Raw genomic sequence first — 8,854 nt, 5'->3', positions numbered from 1 at the left:
AGAGAAAACGATGATTGTCCAGCCTCCGCACTTTGCCCCAGCTGAGCCCACGGCTCTGGAGCTGGGGACTGAATCCTGGCAATGAAAGGCTCGCGGCCGGCCGGTTGCCTCCGAACCACGGCTCCTGCTGGTGCTGGTTCCACTGACGTCAGCACGGATGTCCCCAGCAGGGACTTTGTTCCCCAGGATTATTCCAAGCTATTGTTTAGTGAATAATTCCGAATAATGAAAATGCAGAGGGAAGGAATTGGAAAGTTGTTCGGACCAATTCAGAAAAGAAAAGAAACGGAGGGATTTATCATGTCAATGGTTTGCCTATGAATTATTCACTTGCTTCACAAAAAAAAAAATAAAATAAAAATAAAAATCTCCTCCCAAACCCCTACCCAGTCCAAGATGAGTTCGCCAGCTTTGCTGTAATGTGTTTTTGATGTGCTGGTTGCTGGCAGCGCACCCCACCAGCTCCCGCGCGTTGCATTGCACATCGCACGTGTGACATGTGAGCCCTGCTGCCGGAGGGGAGGTCGCCCCCGAAGCGGCGAAGGGAAGGCAAGCAGCGGTGCTAAATCCAGGAACGATGCCAGCGAGGCTATAAACAAGTGGAAAGGCTATTAACGGAGTATAACCTGATGCTGCTATACCAATAATGGGAGGAGACTATGCATCAGCAAGGGACATTAGAGCAATGTTTTACTGTCTCCGTGCTCTTAAGCATCCATTTGGCAGCAGGAAGGAAAATGCCATTGAAAGGGGTTGACGGAGGGGGGTAGAAGAAATATGCAGCTGTGAAGGAAGGGAGGTGAAGGAAGGTGGGTGGGAAAGGATGAAGGCTTGTTTGCTGCTGCTCTCTCTGGTTCGTGTGCTCAGGTCGGGCAGTGGTGAGTTGAGCCAAGGGACTGGGCCCTTTGGGAAGAAGAAAGGGAAGCTCCAACCAGCAATGTGTCAGGGATGTGCCTGTGGTTGTCTTCATGCTTCTGACCCTGCTAGGAGATGGGTGAGAAGAGAGCCTGGTGAGCTTTGCTCCAGCCTTGGGGCCTGGGAATTCATCAAGGCAGAGGATAAATGGTGGGGAGCACGTGCTTGTTTCATTCCTGTGTGATTTAAATCCCCATGGATTTGGCTGAACATGCTGTTTAATACCCCATTTAGGTTATCACAGTAAGAGTTGTCCACAAGGTCTTTCAGGGCATTTGCTAAATTGGTTTAAAATCTCGACCAGAAAGTGGCATAATTTACGGGAAGAGACAAGATCTGACATTTTCATAAAATAACAGAGCTAAAACCAAGCCAAATTCTTAAGAATCCAAGCTTATAAAGCTGAGTTTTCACTAAAGATACGTTTTAGACTAAGAAATGAGACTAAAAAGCAGATCGTCACCTATCACCTTCATTACATTTACAGCTGCACGCCTTTCTTAAGACCTTCTCTGGGTTGGTCTCTGCACTAGCATGGAGCGAGATGTTTCTCCTGCCTCATGCCCCATAAAAAGGAATATAGGAAAGGCATAGGGGACAATAAGGCTTTGTTCCTAGGTCCTTAAGTATTCTGGCTGGGGGATTAGAGGAAGAAAAGCCACGGGTTGCCCATGAACCTGGTGCCTTCCAGCTAGGATCTAGTGCTCTGTGCTTTTCCTTGGACCCAGGCTGCGGAGGAGACGCTTCCCTGCACGAAGAGCAGAGGTGGCTCTGGTGCCGGGATTCCTCCTGCTGAGCGAGTGGAGAGAAACACAATTGCACCCATCATTAATTCAGTGAGCAGGGGAGAGCCACGTGTTGTTTTTGTGAATACAGCAAGCTCTCCTACGTGGTAACAAACGGTGGGAGCGGTGCTGAATTACTCCTCTGTGGCTGTTGCTGGGTGGATCAGACAGTTCACAGAAGGCGAAAATGTTCCCAGGGAAGTGTTGCTTATAAGCAGCTATTGATCTGATGAGGTGTTGCAGAAAATATGTCTGAGGTATCACAGTCATTTCTGATTTCTCTTTTGATGTTTTCCTGAATGCCCTGTGTTTAGCAGAAGGATCCTGTGCGCATGGGGGAAACGGAGGCTGGGAAATAAGGGTACATGAAGATTCTCATCCTTTGGTAGGCAATCGAGGCAGCTCAATTTGTCAGTCCCTGGGCTGGCGAAGTTCATCCTTTCTAGTTAAGACCTAAGGGGAAAGGTGTGGGAGCAGCGCCAGGACGAGAGGCAGGTCCGTGGAGGAGCCCTGCAGTCACAACCTGGGGTTAAATGGGCTGGAATCAGCTCTGCCCAGGGAACAGGAAAAGCTGGTGGCTGTTGCCCCAATTTGCTCTGTCCTATTACCAGTGCCAAGGTGTGAATATTTATTTAGGATCTGGGAACAAAACCACATGATGCCTGCTTTCCAGAACACTTCTGTTGTGTCACTGAGGGGTTGGCCTCAGGTTTGGGTGGGAGAAGAGCTGCTGGGGTAAACCTGCAAGGTTTGTCCCGTCACCTGGGGCTGTGGCTCAGGGCAGGAACACCAGAAATGTGTGTTCCCATCCAGAGAGAGAGAGCAAATGGACCCAGAAGGTGAAGGTTGCCCTTGACAAGGCTGGAATAGGGACAAAGCACTGCAAACGAGCCAAGAGCTGCACCTGCAGGCAGCTGCGTGTGATGGGGCACCTGGGTTTCGTGTGTGAGGGAGGTTACAGCTCCGCTGGCAAAAGGTGCGTGGGGAGATGGTGTGCTTCAATTTCCCATGCTGGGAGAACCTGAGCAGGGTGGGATCGGTGTTAGAAGGGAAGTGAATTCAGTGGTGTAAGGACTGCAGTAATCGTGTGGAGGGTTTGTGTGCGTGCACGCACGGGCATGCCAGGAGAGGCCTTACTAGGTGAGAAGTAACACCACGTGTCCTTTATTTGGGATTATGTCAGGGGCTGGTGTGTTTGGTTCACGCAGGGGAGGGTGCTGTGCACAGGGTTACACGCACAGCAGTGGAGCCCTGTTCTCTCCCACTGTTTTGCCATGGCAGCCTACACAGCCTTTTATCGGTCCCGCTAAAGCCAGCTGTTTGTGCAGGGATTGATTTTAGAGGGGCAGAGAGTTAATTCTTTCCCCAAATGGAAGACTGAGTGTGCATAAAGCAGGCTCCATCTCTCTTCCCTCCATCCCTCCAGATAGGTGAGCCCAAGTATTTCATGCCTTATCCTTGCAGATCTGGAAACCCTTACAGAGATTATAGTGGAGATGGAGACTATATTCTGCCTGCATGTAGATTCAAGGATAAAACGACAGATGTCTTTCATTAAACATCTCCGGAACGAGCTGTTCAGGAGGCAATATGTATTCAGACGCTATCAATATTTCATAAAGCTGTAATAGATGTTATCATAGATCCTCCATCCAATATTTATTGCACCATAATCACTGATACATTGCACTGGGGCTCTCCATCGCTCCCTTCCTGCCTTGTCCCCCCCCAGGACGTGCACCCAGGTACACTTCATTTAAATGAAGTGCAAACCTAGTGCCACAGTAAATTTGAAGGAGTTTGAAGTTGTTTGTTACTTCAGGCACTTTCGGGCCCAATGATAATGAAACAAATCTGTTTGCAGAAGGCGTTTTTATGGAAGGGTTTCAAAGTGAGTTGGCTCAGTGTAAATCTCTGGGTTGAGGCCATTAGAAAGCATTTAAGCTGCAGCAAGGCAGCAGGCTGTGTCTCCAAGTCTGTGGGTGTTGGAAAGCAAAGGCCTAAAATTAGCAGTGTGGAAACTATGAATGCTCTAGGAAGTTTGCTGCTAGGTCAGCACTGGTAGGAGAGGTCTGAATGTGGCCAGAGCCGGACCCTGCTGTCCCAACCCCACCACCATCCATCCTATTGAGCTTTCTGAGCAACCTTGATGTTTCCAGGGGAGCTGTGTAGGGAAAGGATTGGATCAGAAAGATTTATAGTTGGGATTTTCAAAGGAGCCTAATGGATGAAATTTTATAGCCTGTGTCACTCAGGAGGTCGGACCCTGGCCATAATAATCCTTTCTGTCCTCAAAGCCCATCCGTCTAAGGGAGGCCAGCTGTCACCTACTACACTTATTCCTAAGTTGGTCAAACTTCTAAAAAGCTTTTGGCTTTGTATCACAGGACATGCTAATGGATAAAGAGGAGCCATCCAAAATCAACGTGGTGCACATTAAATGGCTGGGGTTTTTAACTGGTTTCTAAATGGAGTCCTAAAAGGAGAATCCACATCAAACATCTTTGTTTCTCGTGGAGACCCTAAATGGCTGGTCTTGACCCTACCCCATTCAGCATCTCTAGCAATGATTCAGGGGAGAAAAAGAAGAAGCCATTAAATCCTCTTTGATAAATGTTGAAAGAGGCACAAAGACCCTCACAGAGCTCCAGTTAATGGTGTAGAGCCTCGGGCTTGCTTGGCAGCCCTGGGTCAAGTAAACACAGTATTTCGGTACGGTCAAATGTCAGGCCATTCATCACGTTGAACCCAGGCCATTTAGAAGTTAGGTATGTGGGGTCCCCTTCTAGTCCTAAGAAAGGTGGAGAATGGGGTAACTGATGACTCAGGAAAGCCCCATGGACACAAGCAACTCCTGTGGCCGGTTTTGCGTGGGAAGGTTGTGAAACCTCCGTACTTGGCACAGCATCTGCAGTTCAAAAAGGGTGTGGGGATATTGGAGGGGATTCAAAGAAGAGCCAGAAAAAGACTAATGAAAGGAGAATCACACCTCTCAGAGAGCAAATCAAGGAGTGTGATCTGCTTAATTTAGCACGGAGTCGGTAATAGCTGGCTGACGGCACCATTACACCTGCAGGGAGGTGAAGTGGTCGTGTCGGAGAGCTTCACAGCAGGGCAGGCAGAAGCTGCACGAGCATCAGCGGTTGCATGCCTTGGCCAGGACAGCCCAACCAGAAGCAGGGTGGTGGTTTTTGACAGCAAAGGAAATGAGCTGATGGCCGTGCTGGATTTCTCATCACTCAGATGTTTTGGAAGCAATAAACTCCAAAACATCCTTTTTTTTTTTTTTTTTTTTTTCTTTTTTTTTTTTTTTTTTCTCTGAGTTATGCAATGCATCTTACTGTGTTCCTCAGTGGGGTTTAAACAGGGTCATGAACTGTTAGAAAATGCCTCAGAAACACCTATTTTACAGAAATTTTATCATCTCTTCAGACTTGTGAGGCCCTGAGGGGAAGCAGACCATAAGGAATGCGTGCACGCATGTGCGGGGGGCAGGGATGATGTTTTAGGATGTGTGAAAAACACTAGCCTAAGGCTCACGGCGGTCTTGAAATTTGAAACATAAGTGAGATAAAGAGCCTTCCCTTCAAAGTAAGGTGCCAAAGTAAGGTGGAGACACTGGGTGCCAGATGGGTTAGGGGACCTGGGAGAGGCTGGAGGTGCTGGAGAAGAGGAGGTCTGGGCTGCTGTCTGGGACTGGGGGCACTGGACCTCATCTCCATGTCTTTCTTCATTGCTTTCCTTTAAAACAACACCCTGAAGCCAAGCATTGTGCCTGTAAACAAATAGGGGTTTAGCTTTGATTCTCCATAAATCACGGGAGCAGTTTGCACGTTGGAGCTCAGCGCGAGGGTTGGGGTTTAACGAGCTGGTTCATGGGGCAGGCGGGGAACGTTTTCATTTCTTCCTTTCGGGCCCCTGGAGCCCCCAGGATTGACTTTGAGTTTCTGTGAAACAGAAAACATTTGCTGATGATGTAAGGGAGCCTGAAATAACTAAGAAAGCTTGGGGGCTGCTGACACTTGAATAAATCCAAATGTCCTGGTATTTGGTTAAACCTGAATCTGAATATTTGTGTATGTTTTTTACAACATTTACTTGCCTCAGGGAGCAATTTGTGGAGCTGAAATAATCCAAGAGATTTTTTTTTTTTTTCTTTTTCTTTCTTTCTTTCCCTGCCTGGTATTTCCACCCTCCAGGAAGTGAAAAGCCTTGAGAAGATTGGATCATGCATTATTTTTACCCTTGCAAATGGTTCCCAGACGCACGGAGCTCAAGCTGTGAAAAATACAGAGTGCAAGACCTCGGCGTGCACCGGCTCTTGAAATGCTGACCGGGAGGCTCAGACTGGACCATCCATCTTAAGGATAAAGCCTCTGTGGGGTTCCAGCTCAGGCTGCATTGCCTCACGGGGCATTGGCACAAGCACAGCCCCGTTTTTCCTGAACCTCATCCCCTCTGTGCCGCTCCAGTGGAAAGAGGCGCACACCTTGGTTCCTCTGAGATGAATTTCAGCTTTCTGCGGAAACCTGGCTTCCTGTCAACTTGGCTTCATCTGCTTATTATATGTAACACATAACCTCTTTAATATTACACATGGCATGTTTAACTGCTTAATTTACTTTGGGAAATATTGCCAAATGCAGCTATTCTGTTGACATATCATTTGCATGATAAACTAGTGTATTTTAAGCCACAAATAGGATGCATCTGTGAGCTATCTGTCTACACTTCTACAAGCTATCTTCACACCTATAGATGGGGAATGTAGCCCCACGTCGTGCCTGGGGAGGGATTGATCCTTTCTGCTAGGAGAGCAGAGACTCGTGGCTTGTCTACAGCAGGGAATCAGACGACATAGTTATACTGAAATAACTTCCTGCGTAGATGTTCTCTTTGGACTGAAAATGACTTTTTTTTTTTTTCTTTAATTCACTGAGAGCTATTTTTTTTTTTTCTCCCACTAAACTATTATTGTTTAGATACAATCGGAAATTACGCTTCTTCCCTAGACAAAAGAGCTATTCTGGTGTGTCCCCTGCTGTGTGACCCAAGACCCCAAAGAGGCTCGCTGCAAGGATCCTGGAGCTGGTGGCTCTCCCTGGGCAGACCGGTGGGTGAGAGCAGCTCAAACCAGCCTCTCCTCGATCCCACATCCACCCCTTGACCCCTCTCCTGACTTCTTTTGCTGGCATCCCGCACCTGCCTGCATGTGAAAGATGTGTTTTTGCACCTTTCTGATGTAGCAGAGGTTGGGCTGGTGCCCGCCAGCCACTAACAAGCACGTTCTGCTCCCTCGGTGCCCTGCTCTATGGGACAGCATCACCTCCTCGCTCTCCGTCGTATTAGGTTTGCAGTCACGCAGTGCCCCGTAAAGCTTCAAGGCCTTTGAAAACTGAAGGCTGACATCTTGAAGTCTAATTTGACACGTTTCCAACAGGGGAAGCATTTATTACATTAGACAAGTTGATGCAGCTCTCAGGTTGGGAATTGCACTTATTTGCCATAATAATGGTGTAAAGTCCTCTTCCTTTTATTGTGTTATCTCTCTTTAATCATGCAGAGACGCTCCCCAGTAATTTTAATCAAAGGCTCAAGCATCACTTATCTGAAGACTAATGACTCAACTCAATGAGAGGAGAAACTTTGAAGAGCTCACGATTGAGCTGGGAGGAGCGAAAAAGGAGAGTTTATTTGAAACTTTTTTTCTTTCTTCACGTGTGTCATTATTTCACCTGATTTTAGCTGGTGAGCCATTGTGTGTGCAGTGAGTGGGGAAGAGCCATGGCTTGCTGCTTTTTCTGATCATGCTGCATTTAGCAACATGGATGAGAGAATGAGGTGTACTTTCACAAGAAGTCCATCTCCATTGGAAAAAGATGATTTTGTCAAAAGTGTTCTTTTCTGTAGAGAAAAATGCCGGATTTTCTGAATCTTTTCCCTTGTTTGATGGGAACATTTGAAAGATATTTGTCTTGGAATGAATACTTTAATCTTGAAATGCCACTTCTAACAAGAAAAGGAAGGTTATTATTATTTTTTTTTTATCTTTGACTCAAAACAGAAATTCCAGAAGCCCCAGAAAATTATCATAAAAAACCCAGAGAGGGTATAAAAGGATTTGTTCATGTGAGGTTTATAAACATAAACTTTCAATTTAGTACTTATTTCTGCTGTTTTCACTGAGGAAGATCATTGTCTATGTTGGAATTTAACTGCTCTGCTTTAGATTTCTTTGTGGGCAAATCCCACGGAGCTCCTGACGCAGAGACCATCTCCTTCGGCACGACACAAAAGCTCTGCTTGGGTTTTGCTGCGGTGTTGGTCTTTGTAGGTCGAGATTATCAAAAATGGGTGCCCAGCTTGCTCGGAAGCGTGCCTCCAGCTGCCAGGGGCTGGGACCTTTCCAGCAATCAGGTCTTTTTAGGTTGCCTTGGCTACCGCAAGCAGAAGTGAATCTTCCCAAATTGCAGTGCTGTTTGAGTGACTTGCCCATGTATAATAGAGGGCTCCGTAATGGCCAGCAAACAGCATCGTCCCTGCTTTCTAGCTAGGAAAAGACATGCAAGGAGTCAATGCATTGCTTGAGGATCTCAATGTTGGAAGGAAATCAGAGATTTTCAGGGCTCTTTGCAAGCCAGAACAGAGATCACAAGGCTTGGGGGCCACTTTGGCTGCCTGTCCTGGCAGGACCTCCTGCCTGAGGAGCCTGGATCTGCCCAGGAAGCTTCTCTGCAAGTCCCTCTTCACTTTCCTGCAGCTCTGCACCATGGGCCCAGGAAAAGAGGAATTCCTTTCAAAGCAAAGACCACTCCAGTCCTACTGTTAAAATCAACTGAAACTGAAATGTTAGGTGCTCTGAAAGGGGCTGTGTGTTTGCAGTAACTCCTCTTTCTCTGTGGTTTTGCAGGCTCCCCTCTCTGGGCCTCTTTGCATGCGGCAGTGAGAAGCTCTCTTTCTTTCTGTTTTGGTGCTCCCAACTTTTGCCTGTGGGTTCTCATTTTCCTCTCCAGGAGCCGTTTAGAGGTGATTTATGGCTGCTGGCATGTCAAAACCAGTGGGAGCTCCTAGGATGGAAACGGCTGCCTGATTTGCCATGCTGATAAGTGCAAGCCAAACACACCCAGCAATGCCAGATGGCGGCGGCGTTATCT

The 8,854-nt window shown here is 47.3% G+C and overlaps 1 long non-coding RNA gene across 1 annotated transcript; it reads left to right on the top strand.

Annotated features, from left to right (window-relative positions):
- The first annotated feature begins 2,689 nt into the window (after nt 1-2,689).
- LOC118177806 lies at nt 2,690-8,467 on the top strand. Its single transcript, XR_004755927.1, has 2 exons — nt 2,690-2,840; nt 5,900-8,467. It is a non-coding gene; the product is annotated as an uncharacterized LOC118177806 (long non-coding RNA).
- The last annotated feature ends 387 nt before the right edge of the window (nt 8,468-8,854 follow it).

Source organism: Oxyura jamaicensis, chromosome 23, assembly GCF_011077185.1.
Source record: "Oxyura jamaicensis isolate SHBP4307 breed ruddy duck chromosome 23, BPBGC_Ojam_1.0, whole genome shotgun sequence".
Lineage (NCBI taxonomy): Eukaryota > Metazoa > Chordata > Aves > Anseriformes > Anatidae > Oxyura > Oxyura jamaicensis.
Note: the sequence above shows the minus strand (reverse complement) of the source record. Positions and strands in the feature narration are given on the sequence as shown.